General features: G+C 41.0%; 1 long non-coding RNA gene across 1 annotated transcript in view; it reads right to left on the reverse strand.

The window, feature by feature from the left end:
- Positions 1-18064, reverse strand: part of LOC308631452 — a 30378-nt gene extending 12314 nt beyond the window's left edge. Inside the window, exons 1-4 of the long non-coding RNA XR_014018208.1 lie at positions 17854-18064; positions 9390-9564; positions 6630-6785; positions 882-6169 (exon numbers count right to left, since the gene is read on the reverse strand). This is a non-coding gene — a long non-coding RNA (uncharacterized lncRNA). The remainder of the gene's footprint in view (positions 1-881; positions 6170-6629; positions 6786-9389; positions 9565-17853) is intronic.
- Positions 18065-19675: the final 1611 nt, after the last annotated feature.

Consider the following 19675-nt stretch of genomic DNA (forward strand, 5'->3'; position numbering starts at 1 on the left):
CCTTCCCCCTCTGACTTGATATCTTCCTTAGCTGATTATTTCTGTTCTGCTTTTCCAGACTCACCTCCCCTAGATGAATGGATAAAAAAAGAAATGTGGCATATATATACAATGAAGTATTACTCAGCAATAAAAGAGAATAAAATCATGGCATTTGCAGGTAAAGGGATGGAGTTAGAGAAGATAATGCTAAGTGAAGTTCACTAATCCCCAAAAATCAAATGCTGAATGTTTTCTTTGATATAAGGAGGCTGCTTCATAGTGGGATAGGGAGTGGGAGCATGGGAGGAATAGATGAACTCTAGATAGGACAGAGGGGTTGGAGCGGAAGGGAGTAGGCATGGAGTTATTAACGATGGTGGAATGTGATGATCGTTATTATCCGAGGTACAGGTATGAAGACATGAATTGGTGTGGATGTACTTTGTGTACAACCAGAGATACGAAAAATTGTGCTCTATATGTGTAATAAGAATTGTAATGCATTCCACTGTCATATATAAATTTAAAAAATAATAATAATAAAAACCCCATAACTCTTCTAGGTTAAGTTCAACATATTATTATAGCCTTTGTTATGGACTTTGTATTTCATAGCTTTATTTTATTTATTTATTTTTTATGTGGTGTTAAGGATTGAACCCAGAACTTCACATGTGCTAGGCAAGAGCTCTACCACTGAGCCACAGCGCCAGACCCTTGTTATGGACTTTTTGTAGCATTTTTAATATGAAATCCCAAATGTCTGTTACCAGATATATCTCAATAAGAGGTACAGAAAGACATAGACATTTTCTTATTTTAACCCAGCATAGAGGGGACTCTCAAATGTTTGCACAGTAAATGAATTAATCAAATAATAGTTTAAAAAATATACTCACTCATTTTTTTCCTGGTCAGCAACTACTGCTTTTCAGATATCTGGAGTAGAGTTTTCAGAAACAGGAATCAGTCTTCAAAATAAGGTTTACTTATCTGGATTAGCTCTGAACTTCCCAGTAAAAGTAAAGTGGGCTATGAAGTTTAGCCTACCAGCTACTGTGGCTTATTACTAAAGATCTTCTCCATGGTTGCTTATCAAGTATTTAGGGAAGGAAACCACTGATGGTTCTGACATCAGTCGTTAATTTACTCTTTGTCCTCTTTTTTGTACTCTGTGGAATAAATGCCAGAAGTAGGACAGGGATTTGTATGGCCTTCAAGGGAGTCCATAGCTGTGTGGATGTTGTCTTCTGCCATTGCTTTCTGGGCTCTAGATTCCTAGACTGGGTGAGAAATGATGTTAACATCTGAAGAATCTTCCTTGCCCTCGCTCAGCCCAGTATAGTCCTGACTCCACCCCTTACATGGTGTATCAGTTTGCTTTTTGTTGCTATAACAAAATAACTAATGTGGGTACTTTATACAGAAAAGCATATTTTTATTTCACAGTTTCGTAGCTTCAAGGGCATGGTGCTGTCATCTGCTTGGCTCTGGTGAGGGCCTCTGGCTACATCACGACTTTCCTAATGGCATTATGGTTGGAGCATGTGCAAGATGGAGCGATCTCCTAGTGAGACAGGAAGCAAAAGAGATTCAAGGACCAGACTAGCTCTTTTTATAACAACATGCTTGTATGGGAATCAACCAGGATCCCATAAGAACTACGTTAACCTCTTCTGAGGGCCGTGGTTTCAGTGACCTAATTATATCCCACGAGGCCCTACCTCTTAAAGGTTCTGCCACCTCAACACTGCCACACTGAGGACCAATCTTCCAGCACATGAACCTTTAGGGCACACACTCAAACCATATCCAAACCATAGCATTTAGCTTCCTCCTTGAAGTTAGAGACTCCTGCAGCAAGATAGAATCTTTTAAGCTAACACTGTTGACAGATATTTGTGCCCAGCTCACCTACAAATCACTACATTCTAGAAGGGGATTATACTCTTCATTAGTGGTCATCCTGTCCTCAAAGAGCCTTTCCTGAGAGACCTAGATGCAGGCACTTAGAGGTGGTTGTGTGAATGACGATGATTTTTGGTAAGTATGCGCACCTTATTCATTTAGGATTACTTCTGAAAGGATCCTTAAACAGAATCCCATATTGCTTCAGATACCATTGACTTTTTGGAAGTCACAAAAAACTCTATGGAAAACTTTAAATAATTTATTTTACAAGGCCATTCCCTGTCCTGGGAGGTTTTTATGTTGAATTCTATTAACAGCTTTTGTCTTCTGTTATAATGCATATATTAACAATTAAAAGCCATTTAAAATAATTGATTCCATTCACTAAAGCCAACAAATTAATTAACTGATGCATAATTAATCAGAGCAGCAAGGCATCCATTCTTCAGGGGCCAGCTAGGAGAGCTGTGATTTGTGCATTTATGAACAGAGTAGATAACAGGCTGCTGTGCTCTTTAGCCAGATACTGACACCATCAGGGTCATAACATAAGAACCCAGGACTGTTCGGACCACAGAAGGAGCTCTTGACTTTGCTGTTATTCTCTACACAAGCAAGTGTTGCACTATCGACTTGTCATCTTGGGATGCCATAGCAACAGTAAGACCATAGGCTCTGTGGCTTGAATGACATGCATCTATTTCTCACATTTCTGAAAGTCCAACCTCAAGGTGCCTGCAGATGCCCGTTCCTGTGACATCTCTCTTCCCAGAGAGCAGACTGACCTTGTCACTAGGACCTCACAGGGTAGAGAGCTTGGGTCTCTCTTTCTCTGTTCTCTCTTTCTCTTTATTTAAGGACATCAATCCCATCATATAGGTTCCCCTCTGGTGTTCTTATGTTATTCTAATTACCCCTTGAAAAAACCATCTCCAAATACCATCACCTTGGAGGTTAAGGCTTCAACGTATGAATTTGGTTAGGAGAAGGAGCCCAAATGTTCAGTCTATAACAATTATGCTCAGCTTTGGGTCATGAGTTAACTGTGAAAAGTCACACAGAACTATTGAATTTCAGAAGTGGAGGGTACTTAGAGACCATCCTGGTCCATCGTTCAGTAGACACCAACACATTCAAATTGTGATCCAAAGGGAATACCTGTCTGCAATTTGTTTCTGGCTCATGTGGAGATGAATCCAAAAACTGAGATAAAGCATTTACAAATGATAGCAGATTGACAGTACAGCTCTATATCTGTTGGACTCGGTATTTAAAAGTTAGAAGTTATGTTTTGATGTCCTTTCTCATAAATCATTTTGTTGTGCTTAAAATAAATGTCACTATGTAAAGGATTATAAAGTATAAAATCAAAGCAAAACCAAACCAAACTGGTCTTTTACTGCAGATATTTCCAGAAGTACCACCTTAGGTTATGCAGAGATATTTAAGCCCAAATATTACAAAAATAGTGTTTTGGTTTGAACATGTTCTAGGGGGGAATAACATAAGTTCTAACATCCCCTTGCAACTGAGTTAGAAGAGATTTGAGCTGCCTTGCATTTGTCTCTGGAGGTACAACTCTGCTCTGCAGAGTTAAAAGCTATCTAGAGAATGAGATGAGCAAAGATACATCAAAGCCATGTAAGCTGTAAATAACACAGCTGCACTGATACTCATTATGAACACATGTCTACTGAAAGGGTCATGAGTTAACTGTGAAAAGTCACATTTTCGTACAATCACCAGCCATAGCTATACATTAGAGTGCATTAGAGTACAGCACAGCGAATTAATGTCTTAGTTCAGATAACAAGTGGCAAGGACTGAGGACCTACATTTGGGGGCTTTTAGTGAAAATAAACCTAAGCAACATTATTGGGGAGAGTGAAATGTTCATGAAGAGGTGGTGTCCTGGTCCCATTTTCTGTTACTAATAACAACCTATAGAAGTAGTGAGATGAAAGAAAAGAGGTATATTTGGTTTGCAGTTCTGGTCCCAGGTGGAAAGGATACTCTGATGATGGCCTTCTTGCTGGTAGAGTCCTGAGATGACACAGAGAATGGCATGGTGAGAGACAGGGAGCATGCAAGACTTCTACCAAACTGACTTTTATAGTAGATCCAATCTCAAGATGAATCATTAATCACAGCAATGGATTAATGTGTTTATGAAGGCAGGGGTCTAGTCACCTCTTACAGGTCTTAGCTCTTAATACCTTACATGGGGATTAAATTTAAGTGAATTTTGCAAGGGATAAACCATATCCATACCATAGCAGGTAGTTAGCTATATTCAGTATTTTACTAATAAAAGTGAGAAGAGGGCTGGGGATGTAGCTCAGTGGAAGAGCATGTGCTTAGCATGCATGATGCCCTGGGTTCAAACCCCCAGCACCCTCCCTGCAAAAGTGAAGAGTCATCATTCTGACTTGAAGTGATCCTAAAAGTCAACTCTAATTTGTCCTTGCATTGTGGTAATGAGAACACCTTCCTGCAAGTTTGCCTAAAGCCTTATTTTGTGCTGTCATAGCTCTAACAGATTTTATAGTTCTTTGGATGGGATTCAAGGTGGGACTGTCCTAGTGATTTATAGGATATCCTATATGCACAATAGACCATATGGGATGACTCCCCACAAAGCTATACATCATTCCCTTCCTTGAATTCCTGCTAAGTACTAGAGTTTTGACTTGGGAATGAAGAGGACCTGTGGTTTGGCTTTTGTGCATGAGTAGTTTGAAATATGATCTCGAGATTTTAAAAAGTGAAACCGCTATTCTGAAAATAAAAGTTGCTTAATGCAAAACTGATCCCATGTTGCTTTATCATAGAAAAAAATGGCATAAATAGAAGAGAACATAAATCACTTGAGATTGTATGTGGGATGCATTTAGTCACATGAATGGAGATAAATCTAATTTACTGAATTAGGAATATTATATTTCCAAAACCCAAGCGAGTGGCTTGATTTAACATATCTGACACTTTTTAAGTTACACTAATAACAATGGAGAATATCAGTAGTGGAAAAAATGAGAGAGAGCTAGATTCAAATGTTAACACCACCACTTTCTAGCTATACAACCTCAGATGTTTATTTAAACTCTGAGTCTCAGTGTCCAAAGGTGTAAAATGAAAGGTTAATGAGTGACTCACTGTAACAGTTTGAATCTTGAATGTCCTCCAAAAGGCCCATGTGTCAAAGAACTTGTCCCAACTGGGAGGTGGTGGAACTTTTTGGAAATTGGGCCTCGTGGAAGGAAGTTAGGACACTGGGAGTGCTCTTGAAAGGCTATTTGGACCCCAGCCCCTTCCTTTTTCTCTCTTTGGCTTCCTGCCCACCAGCATACGCTCCCAACATGATTCCATGTCTTGTCACAGGCCCAAAAGCAATGAACCAAATGACCATAGACTGAAACCTCTGAAACTGAGCCAAAACAAAGCTCTGCTCTTTTTAAGTCAATTTCTCACAGGTATTCCTCACAGTGATGGAAAGCGATTAACACACTCACATTTACAGAACTCTTCTTATATTCTAGTCTCTATGCTAATATTTGTGTATTTTTTCCACTTGACCTTACAACAGATCTTTGAAGTTATGTAATATGATGACCTGGTTTCCAGATTGAAACATGCAACTATTGTAGCTCTAGAGAAAAAAAAAATATATATATATAAAGGACTTAGCCTTCTGCCTGATATATATAGTAGGTACTTAAAAAATGAGGTCATTAAATCTATTTATTATTATAGCTACTGTTGTGACAGAACTAACATGGGAAGTGAAAACCACAAACATTTGGCCTTGGCACTCAACTGTCCTTCTGCTAGAAGAATCTGCAACTGCTCTGCCTTAAGGGTGCATTAAGGAGGCCACAGTCTCCAGGCCCTGCCTCACCTGCGAGCATTCATCAGTAAGAAAAGTAGGTTTACTGTCAGGTAAGTTCTAGATAGAAAATAATTCTAGGCATAACCAGAAAGTTCCATGATGTCCCATATATCTCTTGCCTAAACTCATCTTAGGGTAGCTTATGCTATTCATTCTACTGGGACAGCAACAAAGCTAAAATATTGCAAATATGCAGGAGAAGGGTACAAAATAATGTAAATAAATGGCAGATATACAGCATAAAATGATATTAGAGCTTAATAGATACAACAGAAAGAGACAGGGATATAGAAAAACAATGGTTACCTGGCATGGGTCAGAAGATGCTATTGAAAGAAAAAGCGACTCAAAACAGGGCTACACATGGCTGGCACTGCCTATCTTCACCTGTGTACAGATAGGTTATGTTTTGAGCAAAGGGAAGAAGCCTCTAGAATAAGTTAGCCATGCTTTAATGAACCTTCATGGGAACCATACTTGCCACCTTGCCCAACCATATCCTCTTGGGGCGGCACCTGGGTGTATGTGTGATCATGTAAATTCCCCTCCACACCTCTCCCCTTCAACTTTTTTTGTTTGTTTGTTTTTTGTTTCGGTATTAAAGATCAAACTCAGGGGTGCTCAACCACTGAACCACATCCTCAGCCCTTTTTTGTATTTTATTTACAGACAGGGTCTCACTGAGTTGCTTAGGACCTTGCTAAGCTGCTGAGGTTGGCTTTGAACTCGTGATCCTCCTGCCTCAGCCTCCTGAGCTGCTGGGATTACAGGTGTGTGCCACTGCACCCGTCCTCTTCAATTTTACTGCATGTGTGTCAGTCAGCTTTTTATTGTTATGACAAAATACCTGATACAATCAACTTAGAGGAGGAAAAATTGACTTTGGCTCCATTTCAGAGGTTTCAGTCCATGGTTGACTGGCTCCGTTGTTTCTGGGTTCTGTGGGAGGCAATACATCCTGGTGGAAGGACAAAGCAGAACAGAGTTGCTCACTTTATAGCAGCTGGAAGGAGAGAGAGAAAAAGAGAGAGAGAAAGGGGTCAGGACAAGACATCGTTCCTCCTAGGACAGGACTCAAGCACCCACTCCCTTCGACTAGGCGCCCCTCCTACAGCTTCCCCCACCTGGCAATAGCCCATTCAGCTATGATTCTATCAACGGAGTAATCCACTGATGAAGTCAGAGCCCTCATGACCCAATCACATCCCATGCCCCACCTCTGGACACTGCTGCCCTGGGAACCAAGCCTTCAGTGCAGGAGACTTTGGGATGATTCCAGAGCCAAACCATAACATTGTGCTGTGGTTATCAAAAGAAGCTCTTTAAGTTCAAACCCCAGTTTACTACCCAGCTTCTGGACTTTGGGCAAATATTCACCTTCAAGAACAGGGAGCTCAGGAGGCAAAAAAAAAGGATTGGATGTCCACTGTGAGCCGGGCAGGTAGGTGGTGTGCAATGCATTATTCATCTTCCTTTGAAGCCTCTCCTAGCCTCCAGGCCATGGGGCAAATCAATAGAAAATTGTCTGAGATTTGATAGGAGGAAAGATAAAAATAAAAACCAGATTCACTTTCTCTCTTTTTCTCACCATCTCCCTACTTGCTCCCCGGCCCAGGAGGCTTTGTTGGGGACAGAGGGACCCTGTGAGGCTGAAAGAGAGGAGAGAACAGGCAGAGCCTTGTCCTCAACCCTGCAGGAGCGCAGCACCCTGAAGCCCTTCAAAGATGCCCTTCCTGCCTTTCCCTTTGCTTTCTCTTTAGATGAGGCCATCCTGGGCCTCAATCTGCCAATCTGCAAACTGAACGGTGGCTTACAACCATTTACTTAACGTAGATGATAATGAGCTCAACATTCTCTTTCCAGGTCTCTCTAAGCATCTCTTACACCATGATCCCCCAACACATCCCAAGAAGAAGATAAATGAGAACTTTGGGGGGCTCCCATAGGCTGCAATCGTCGGATGGCAATACCCATATTAGGTAACTCAGTAAATAAAATATACTTTAAAACGAAGTCAATAAAAAGTATCCAAATGACTATTGCATGGTCAACCCTTGTCTGCTGAGCATATACCATGTGCTAACTAATGTTCCCAGGAGGGATCAATTTCATATTCTTGTTCTGGAGAAATTCATAATATTTTATAAAGAGATAAATATGTGAACCCAAGTAACTCAAGTTCAAGGATAAAGGGGTAAAGTCCACAAAAGAGATACAAATTAAGTATTATATGATTTTAAAGGAGACAGAGTTAACTGAAGTCTGGAAGTCAGGATACACTTACACCTTAAATGCTTCTCATAAGAATAGCTTTGTGAAGAGGGAGTGGCTGGAGATGAGTTTTGAGAGGAGATAGGATGGAGATCCATGAGGATGGTATGGAGGGGTAGAAAAGGGAGAGGGAGGGAATTTACCAGAGGAGAAGCAAGGAGAAGAAGTCCAGGTAGGGTCCCTGGGCAGAGAGTGGTGCCATTAGGTTAGCTTGGTTCAGAGCAAGAAGGTCATAAATGTAGGGTGGAATCTTAGAAAGTCTTGAACTCTAGGCTGTGTATTTTAGGCATTAGAAAACATGGAAAGTTTTGCAGCAGAGACTGATATGTAGGAACTGAGTGGAATGAGAAGGGTGGAGAGGAGAATCTGGTTCAAATTCACATTAGAGAGCATGGTGGCTACAGTTGTAAAGGGGACCAAAAAAGGATTAAAGGCAGAAGAATCTCCCATCCTTCCAGGGAATTGCCCCTACTTGTTCCTGCTGCTCTTGTGCAATGATCAATTACTGGGTAAGCATACCAGCATAGATAACGAATTATAGCTGTCTCTCAGGATCCTTGGAGGATTGCTTCCAGGACCCCCTGTGAATAACAAAATCCAGGATGCTCAAGTCCTTTATTTAAAATGGCAGAATATTTGCATATAACCTACACAATCTTCTCGTATACTTTAAATCATCTCTAGATTACTCGTAATAACTAATTCAATGTAAATGCTATGTAAATCGTTGTACTGTATTGTTTAGGGAATAATGATGAGAGAAAAAAGTTGTCTGTGCGTGTTCCGTAGAGACACATTTTTTTCCCCCAAGTATTTTCTATGCATGGATGGTTAAATCTGCAGATGTGGAGCTCACAGATAAAAGAGGGCTGGTATCATTGATAAACATGTGATCCTGAGTTGACCAAGTGGAAGGGTGTGACACACACACAGAGAAACAAGCTTTGGGGACAAAAAAGTCTGGTTTGGGATATACTAAATTTGAGGTAGCGTTTGGAAAACAGATAGCAACAATAATAGCAGCTAATATATTTTGAGTGCTTACTGTGAACCAACCAGAATACTCACTCATTTAACTTTTTTTTTTCCTTTGGTGTTGCTGGGGATTGAAGTCAGGACCTTGCTGCATACAAGGCAGGCACTTTACCAACTGAGTTATATCCCCAGCCCTCATTTGCTCTTCACTATAACTTAATGAGGTAGGTTTGATTACTACTCTTATTTTACAGGTAGTAAAACTTGACAGAGAGCATCAGGTGATCAGTAAACTGTTGGAAATTCACACTTTGCTCTGGGGAGAGAACCCAAAATTGAGACAAAGGACCAGGTTCCTTACCCTCTAAGAAGAGGTGATTGATTCCAAGAGGCTAAGGTCTGTTGTCAAAGTAGATAAGCAAAGGATGCAGGTCAGGAACAAAGGTGGATGTAGCACGGGGAAGCGGTGGGGTCAGGGAGAGCCACAGCAGTGTTCACTTAGCAATGGGGACGCCCATGCCACAGCGTCATGAGAACTGGAAAATAAAAAAGTCAATGACTCTAATTAAACTCAAGCAGGAGCTGTTTGCTGTGCATTCCAGGTGGGGGTGGATTGCAATCATACTGTTTTTGTTATATTGGGTCCCTGGTAGTATTTCGAGCACTTCCTTTGTGTACTACAGGAAAGTAGGATACAATTAGTTGTGAGGTTCTTTTAGATTGAATAAGTTACCATATTGAGACTGCTAGCACTTCTAAACACAGACTGAGCTAGAATTTATTCTTTCTTGGTTTATTTATATTCTTCACCGTCATCCTGCCTGGGCAATTTGTTCTTTTTATGACCAACCTGTTTTTGTTTTACTTTGTTTCTTTAAATTATGCTGAAGGGAAATTGAAAATTTCTCAACTTTGTCGCTATTGAAATTTGGGGTTGGATAATTCTATGTTTTGGAGGTTTGTCCTCTGCATGGTAGGGCATTCAGCAGCCTCTGTGGTGTGTGTCTTCTAGGTGTCAGAAGCATTCTCCTCCTCCCAGTTGTGACAATCAAAAATAGCTCCAGACTTTGTCGTATGTCCCCTGGAAGCAAAATATCCCTTTCTTGAAGAACCACTGGGCTAAGATCACTCCCACTAAGGTGTTAGTGACTTACTATGCTAATTCTTCAATGACTACTTCCATTTGCAAGTGGAACTAAGGAAGGCAATGCAGATGTGCAGAAATGTCAATTTCTCTATTTTTCTGCAACTCAACTCAATGCTTTTCTAATTTAAATGTCTAGTTGGCAGAAATGCAATCCATATAATGGATCCACTTGGTCATCTTCAGGATTGGATGGGAGCAATTCTCGGTAGGGTTTTTCCCTCAGTCCTGGGCTGCCTGCATAGCACTGTGGTGTCTTTTAGGCAGGGAGCCTTAGTCTGGTCTTTTCTTTCTCATAACCCCCTCTCTCCCCCGCAAACAGCTGGATGGAAAGCAGCCAGTGATAGTATCTCTTGCTTTGTCTTCACCCTCTTGTTTTGCCTCTTCCCAAGGTTGGAGGAAGGAGGGGGAGAAAGAAACTTTTGAGTTTAAAAATTCAGAATTTGTTGTCTTTGTTCTCTGATGCTACAATGGCAACAACTTCGTCCAAAGATGGTGATGAATCACTGCTGTCGGCTTGGGCAGGAGGAAGGCCCAGGGGCCCAGTAGAGAAATGGACTGGAAAGAGAACACATGGCTTAATATCCTCCAGCCCTCCTCCCTTGGTGTCCCCCACCCTACAGGTACCACAGCTCCAAGGATGCATACAGAACAGCATTTTCCACGAACATTCTCCAAAAACCTCAGGACGCTGCACACGTTAGTCATTTGACTAATTCCAACAGTCTCCTGAGTGGGTATCTAGGGACCCCATGTATGGAACTTCAAAATATCCACTTCTCACCATCACTTATCCAAAAGAACATCAGATTGCACAGCATCACCTCCACGTCTCTGTAGACCTGTGGATTGCAGTGGGAAGTCTGGGAGGGTGTCAATATGGAGAAGAATGTTTAGGAAATATGTGTGTTTGACCTACACAGAATGATCATCCCTCAAAAGAGAAGGGTATAATAAAACACAGTGAAAATCAGCCCAGCCTTTCCACAGCTGTATTTAATAATGAACAGCATCAAGCATTCATCCTGGGCTGAGGCGTTTACCTCATGAGGTCTTATAATTACCAAGATGATGCTCTTTCTTTAAGCCTCCATTCCCTGTACACTGAACTTATCCGGTTTCACTGGGCAAATAGCCTCAGGGATAGCAGAACTTGCCCAAGCTCCACCTGCTTGCATCTCACCTCTTCTCTCTCTCCTTTACTCTCAAGGAACTTTCTAGGTTCCTAGCAAGACCAGCTTCTCCACCTTCTCTAGACCCCTACCTTCTCCTCCTTAACTTTGTGCAACTTATACTCCTGGTTCTAGTCTGTCTTGTAAAAATCTGCCTTTCTATTGTTTTTATTTCCAGAAGAGTAAATATGACTTTTTTTTCTTTCATAACAAAGGGAAAAAAATAAAACAACACAAAACAAAAACCCTGTGTGGTTTTTGCTTCCCCTCTGCTATCACCTGCTTTCTCTCCCTTCCATTACTTATTACAGCCAAACTCCTCCACAGAGTACTCTATCCTCCCCTCCCTGAGTCCTCTCCTCTGTCATGAGCTGGCTCCATTCAGCCTCTTCCCACCCCTCCACAGAAGCTGCTCCAGGTGGACATACCAGCAACCTCCAATTGCTAAACCCAACTATCAGAAGCCACCTATCAACATGGTGCCCCACACTGTCCCCAACCCAATTTCTCCACTTGGTATCGAAAACACCTCTGCTCTTCCCTGCAGTTCTGAACCACCTAGTTTTCTTGGAGAGCTCAGCCAGTTACAGGACAATAGCTGCCTATAAGCTGATGATGACCCAAATTTGTAAGTCCAGCCTGGATCACTACCTGGACTTTAGACTACCTTCTTGAAATCTCCACCTGGATGCCTGCAGATATCTAGAACTTTTAAATGTTCCATGATGAACTCCTGATCTTTCCCCACCCCTACGCCATCCACCCTGCAGTTTCTCACTGGATTGAACGTCAATTTTGTCTTTTGGTTGATCAGGCCAAAGTAATTCTCGATTCTTCCTTGCATAATCTTCATCTGGTCATCAGGAACTTCTGTCAGTTTCAAAATGTTTCCAAATTCTGAGCACTTCCCACTTTCCCCACTGCCAGCAGCTCAATGAGCCTGTGATCCTGTTATTGTAATTGGTTTTCAGACTTGTCACAGCACAAACGGTTTCAATCAAACATTTGTTGGACCAGGGGTCCTCATATGTTTAGTTTCAGAATAATTTACTCCCTTAAAAGTGATTGAGGACCCCCTCCCCAACTCTTGTCCTTGTAGGTTATATCTACTGATATTATTGCATTAAGAATTAAAACTGATGTTTAAAAATAATATATTTGTTTTAAAATAACATAATAAACTTATTATATATTAATGTAAATAAAATAATTTTATGAAAAATATCTTGTCCAAAACAAAAAATAAGTGAAAAGTAGCAGTACACATTTTTGATGAGCACATTTTGCAAATCTCTTCAACATCTGGCTTAATGAAATATGGATTCCCCTCTGTGCTTCTGATGTCAATCATTTCTAGAAGCCATGTAGCTTCAAGAAAACTCTACTACATAGTTTTGAGGGAATGGGAATGAAAAGGGAAAAGTGTGTCTTATTACTATGAAAATAGTTTCTGACCTCAGGGAGACCCCTACAAAGTTCTCAGGGCACCCTAAGACCCCCCAGATTGTACTTAGAAAATGCTGGGTCCAGGCAAAGGGTATAGCTCAGCGATAGAGCATTTGCTTAGTGTGCACAAAGCTCTGAGTTCAATCCTGGACACACACACACACACGCACACACACGTAAAATAAAGAAAATAAAATTTAAGAAAAGAAACAAATCAGAACCAGGAGTATAAGTTGCACAAAGTTTGATAAACTGTGTTATACCCCTGCTTAAAACCTTGCAGCCTTGAAGGCAAAGCTTTCCAGTCCTAGGACAAATAAGAGCCAAAGTCCTGACAGAGGTCTTTGAGGACCTGCATAATCTGTCCCATTTCCTGTCTAGCTTTAGTCTTAGTCTTCTTCCTCCCTCTGCCTGCTACATGAGTCTCCTTGCTGGTCCTTAAACATTCCAGGCGTGTTCCTGCCTCAGGACTCTTGCACTTTCTGTTTCCTAGAATGCTCTTCCTCCTGATAGCTTTGTGGCTCACTCCCTCATCTCATTTGAGGACTTGACCTATATGACCCCTTTTCAGTGACAATTACCTGATTGCCTCTCTAAAATTGCAACACTGTCTCCTATCCCATGGTTCCGTGACATTTTCTCTCTCCCCTTCCCACTTTATTTTTTTCCTTAGTATTTATCTCCATCTAACTTACAATTAATTTACTATTTATTTTTGTTTACTTCCCTATTGCCCACCACATCCCCACTAAAATTCAGGCACCAAAAGGGTACATAGCATGTATTAGGCACTCAATAAAAAGTGAAGTATGAATGAAAGAACAACCCTGTGATGTGGGCCCCAGGTGAGGAAGCAGAAATTGAGTGCAGGTAAGAATTTACCTGAGTCATGGAGCTAGTGAATATGAAAGCTGAGTCTTAAAGGCAGGTCTGCTGATCCTAAAGCCACACAGCCCAGCACTCATCACGTGATCATACTCAACTATACCATTGGGTTCAGGCCAAATTGGAGACCAACGCATTTTTATGTTCTGAGTATTTACTGCTCACCAACAGTGATGGAACCAACACCCTCATTCTACAAGTGGCCCAGTGATGTGACCTGATGGACCTAGAGTCTGACTCCAGAGCAGGAATAAGATCACACGTGAGACTCCCAATCCAGTACTCACCAAGGAAATGCAAGGACATGGGTAATGGCTGACTCTCTGTAGTCATCAGTACTTTGGCTAGACAATCTGCCTTTGGATAGATTCATAGCTAATTCCCCCACATTTGTGTAGATTCATGATGTCACAACTCATATTAACTCTCTGATGTGGTTTAGATACAGAGAAATGCAACAGGATATTTATTTTCATGGCATGGTGACCACTTAGGTTGAGCACTGAAATGCTATTGTGAACTGAGCTGCTTTCCTCAAGGTCAGGTGTGGGCTGCTGGCCTCAGGTGTCCAGAGTTTCTGCTTGACTTGCTTTTGTAAGGGCAAGGAATTGACAATGACCATGGTGTGCCTCTTCTGTGCCAGGTGCCATGCTGGATGGTTTATCCACAGACAGATCTTGTGGACTTCTCAGCACAGCCCTATGAGCTGCTTGTGATTCTTCCAACTCTCAGGCTCAGAAAGATGATGTAACTCAGTAAAATTCAGAAAGCTAATAGGTGAGAAAGCCCAGAGCAGAACATATGTCACCCTGGTTCCAAAGTCCGCCCTACCGATCACTTATAAGTTCTACTGCTTGATGTTCATAGGAAACGGGCTTCGGCTGCCCCTCACAGCTGCCCTTGGAGGGAGTTGGGGGTTTGGCAAGGACAGGAAGGAAGAAAGCCTTATCTAGTGGTCCTTTCTTAAACTTGTCTTCCTGCCTCTTAGAGAGAAATTAGAAAGTGTCAAGTTTGCTGTAGAATATTTTGGGGGAAAAAAGTGTGTTTGTATGTTTTACAGGAGAAATATATGAAGCAAGATTGATAAAATGAGATTTTTTTTTACAGATGTAGGGATTTATTATATTATTATCTTGATCTTATATTTCCATAATTAAAAGAAAAAATTCAGCTAAAAGAATGGTCATTCAATGGTTATGATTATTCCAACTACTATTTGCTTATTTTGTAGACAAAATACAGGAAATATTTAAATATATAACAATAGAGATAAGTTAAATAGAAGATATTGCATTCAATCTATGCATCTACATCTACAATGACATAGATTTAATTTGCTACATGAAAAAATATCCACAAAATGTGTTAACTACAAATAAAGAACAATTTCTAGGGGCTGCTGTGTAGCTCTGTGGTAAAACAGTAACCTAGCATATGTAAGGGGCCTAAATTCCAACCCCAACACTGAGAAAAAAAATCAGTAAAAAGTTTATAGAGGTTGAGTATCTCTTATCTTAAATGCTTAGGACTAGAAGTGCCACAGATTTTGGATTTCAGAATATTTGCCTATTCATAAGATTCCTTAACAATGATCAAGTCTCAACACAAAATCTCTTTATGTTCCATGAGTACCTTATACACCTAGCCTGAAAGTAATTTTATACAATATTCTTAATAATTTTATTCACTAGACTGTGGCCTGTCACACGAGGCCAGGTGTGGAATTTTCCACGATGTAGCATCATGTTGGCACTCAAATGTTTCAGTTTGGGGATTTTTGGATCAGGGATGCTCAACCAGTATTAACATTTCATTGTGATTTTGAGTGCATATTTATATTTTCATGCTTGTGTTTATATCTGCATTCAAAACAAATCTAGAAATACCAGCTCTTTCTTAAAAGATTGACTTTTGTATACTTAGGTAATATCGGGACTTTCAAAAATAAAGATGGAGCACTATTGCAATTAAAATGCATCATATTTTTTTAAAGCAGGTTATAAAGCAGGATGTATAATATCACATTTTTGGTTTTGGAAAAAGGAAAACATCCAGGGCAGAGTCCAGTCACAGGCTATGGACACACAGAACAGGAGCCCTGTTCTTCCTTGGGATTGGAAGTGGTTTTCAGTTCCCAGTGCAAAGCTGGGCTCCGCTAACATGGGACTAAATTGAAAATGTTCCCTGCTATTCTGCTTTGGGAATGCACATTCCCTGAACAGAGGGGAGGACTGAGTTCATTACTTCCTAGATTGGGAAGTTCTGATGAAAGAAGGTCTCCTTTGAAGAGAGAAAAACAGCAATGAGCAGAACAGCGGGGGGACTCCACTCCTGAGCATCGCCTGCATCTGTCTGGTTGACAGTTCCTGCAGTAATGAGGTGCAGCGCCTGCCGTCTAGGACCCAGGGAGTGGGCGCTGCCCATTCATTTTCACTCCAAGGAGAGGCCAGAGTGTAAAGTAAAACAGCTGCCTTAGAATGCCATGCGCACTCAGAGGGGTAGTAATCGTAGGCATAATTGTAGCAGCAGATTCATGTTGTCCAGCTTAAATGGAAAATCTGTAATTCAGACCATGAAGTAGGAAGCTGGGTTTGTTGCTTTAGATAACATAAATCTAAGGTCAGAAATCTTAGCCTGACAGCTAGAAAGCCTGGCTTGAGGAAGTAACCGCTGCTCCCAAGCGTATCCTTTTGCCATCAAGTAGAAAGATAAGCTAATATGTCAATGCAATCCTAATGGGACTCCGTGGATCCTATTACTCAAGTGTCTCCAATCAATTAGGGGTTTTAACTTAGTCATACCAACATAAATATCCTTTAATACCAATTAAGGCCACTGTTCATCATCGTGATGGCTCTATCACCGTATGTGGGAATTTTTTTTTTTTCTGCTGAAATTTAACAAGGAGAAAGACAAGACATCCTCAACGGAGTAGACAGTTTCTTGGCCCCCTGACCCACACTGGTTGTCAGAGAAAAAGGATCACTTGTACGCTATAGCTGTTCCATATTGGAGTTCTTATTGAGCTTGGGAAAGAAGGAAGCACACCCTGGGACAAATATTTTTCAACAATCTATATTGGGCAGAAAACTCTGCTAGGCCTTGGGTTTTATTTGTTACATAAATAAACAATACATAAATGGAAAGGCCATCATCTTCTGATAGGGTTTTCAAGGTTAAACTGCATTGATAAATGTCTGAATGCTAAAGAAATGCTGATCAGTGTAAAAAAAATTACAACCTCTGATTGAGAATTGAATGGGATTTATGACAAGGAGAAAAAATAATTCCAGAATCATATTCACATGGCTCCTATTGTCACAACCAGTGCCTTCTTTCCCATCTAAAAATCTGCAGCAGGGGCTTTTGGGTTCCAGTGGTCTACAATGGTATAATCCTGCTACATGAACCATAGTATTAAATGATTCCAAAATAAAATGTCTTTGAGCAACTTGAATTACAGCAAGTGAGTAAAACTTTTCTAAAGAATTTCCCCTGTGTCTATTTAAGCTGTGGTTCTTCACCTCCTTGAGGTATGGTATACACAATTTCAGGGCATCTCAGAATTCCCGATGCCCTTGCAAAGTTAACCCAAGGTAAAAGGAAGTTTAAGTAAGAACTGTCCATCTGTCAAGCCTGCCGTCCATCCATCCACCCACCCATTTGTTCATCTATGAAATTCATTTTTACTCATCTGATGAAGAGCACACTACTCTGAAAAATCACAAGTGACATCGTGTGTGTATTTAAATATGGATTAATACCCATTCAGAAATTATAGACAGTGGAGATGCATATATAAAGATTCAGATCAACACTTTTTAAACATTTGTATTATATACTCCATCAATAATGAATTTTAAGCATCCTCTATCTATGTAAATATATTCTACATATTTACATGTACACATTTTTACATTCTAATACGGTTGTAAATCACTAACTATACTTGAAACATAGAATTTTTTTTTTTGGTACCAGAGAATGAACCCAGGGATTTTTAACCATTGAGCCATATCCCAAACCCATTTTTATTTTTTTTAACTTGAGACAGGGTCTCACTGAGTTGCCTACATCGAAACATCAACTTTTAAAGGACAACTTGAAATACAAAGTTCTAGCACTTTCTCCCTTCCCTGTAACACCCATGTTGTGTATACTGGGTGAACACACTGCACCCTTCAGGACCAGGTTTTGATGTTACTCTCTTCTGCCAGTTTGAATAAGTGGCAAATCCCAGATTTCACACTTGAGAAGGTAGAAGAAATGAGCTCTATTTTCTCGGGGACTTGTTTGGGAAGAGGTGATGTTTTTGTCCTTTCATCTGAGCAGAGTATTTGATCTGGGTGATCAACCCCTTTGTCTTCATAAGTTTCATTTAATAGGCTCAGGACGCATTCCATCAATAGGACAAGGTCCCAGCATTCCTGGAATCAGAGAATCATCAGGGAGATAACACACAACAGGTTAAGTATTGCCCTGGGCTGAGGGCTGCATCTGTGTAGGAGCACAGGTGAAGGGGCTGTGGGCCTTCCACCCCATCCTGCATACAGAGTGCTGACAAGACCCCAGGCCATGCCAGATGGGCAGACAATGTGCCTCTAGGGACTGCTATGTCTTCAAAAATCTCTGTTAAACCACAAAGTAGACTTCGGCCACAGAACTTGTGTGGTGCATTCTTTGGCTGTGTTGAGAGCAACACAAACATGCACATGAAGAATGAGATGTCCATTGAGCAATATTCCTATAATTCTACCCATTCACTTACTTTTTGCCATTACCAAGGCTACAATCAACAGTCTACCTCTTTCCCAGAGCATAGTGGCAGCTCCATACTATGGCATTAATTTTTTAAAAAATGGCGGTGGTCAAGGAAGAGAAGCTTACCAGTGACTTGTGACAAAGCAAAGGAGTGCAGAAGAGCTTTGTTATCACCAAGAGATAAGAATAGTGCAGCTCCCTCTGCAAGTCGCCTGGCACCTGGTAGGATTTCTAGGAATGTTGAATGGAGGCCTGTAGACCTGAGGAGATCTCTTGGATGCAAATTAGCTTTTAAGGCAGATGTACAAAATTAACTTGGGATATAGAGACAGTTGGGGTACTGAATCTTTGAAGCAAAGGTGGAAAATGATGAAAATTGCTTTTGAGAAAAAGAACAATGGTAATAACATGACCTACCTCTGAGGAGTGTTTACCATTCCCCAAGCCCCATGCTAATGGCTTCCTCTTCATTTCCTCAGCAGATCTTGCCAGCAACCTTGTAATTGAGCACTTTCCTTCCATTGTTTTATGGATGGGGAAACCAAGGCACCGAGAAGATGAGTGAGTGTGTTAGTCAGCTTCCATTGCTGTAATAAAAACAGCTGAGGCAGTCAACTTAAAAAGAAGAAAGGCTTATTTTCCCTCACAGTTTTGAGGTTTCAGTCCAGAGATGGTGGGCTATGTCACTTTTTGGCCTCAGGGCAGAGCACGTGGCAGAGAAAGCTGTTCATTTCTCAGCAGCTGGAGAGCAAAAGGAAAAAGGAAAGGGCTGGGGTCATAATATCCCTTTCAAGGGCACATCCCCAATGACCAGATTTCTTCCTGCTAAGTTTTACCTATTAAAGGCTCCACCACATGACAACAGTGTCAGGAATAGGGACCCAGGCCTTTGCCACATGGGCCTTTGGGTACGTTTAAGTTCTAAACCACACAATAAAGGGAGTTGGAAAGAATAGATGTCCATTGGATTAGACAAACGAGAATGAAGGGAAGGGGGTGTGATGGGAAAGACAGTAGAATGAATCAGACATCACTTCCTAGGTTCATATACGAACACATGACTAGTGTAACTCCACATCATGTACACCTGCAAGAATGGGAGCTGTTAGGGTTTGGATGTGAGGTGTCCCCCAAAAGCCTATTCATGAAATAATGCAAGAAGGCTCAGAGAATAAATGATGGGGTTGTAAGAGTCTTAACCCAATTAGTGATTTAATCCCCTGATAGGGATTGACTGGT

Source organism: Spermophilus citellus, assembly GCF_964194105.1.
Source record: "Spermophilus citellus genome assembly, chromosome: 12".
Taxonomy (NCBI): Eukaryota; Metazoa; Chordata; class Mammalia; order Rodentia; family Sciuridae; genus Spermophilus; species Spermophilus citellus.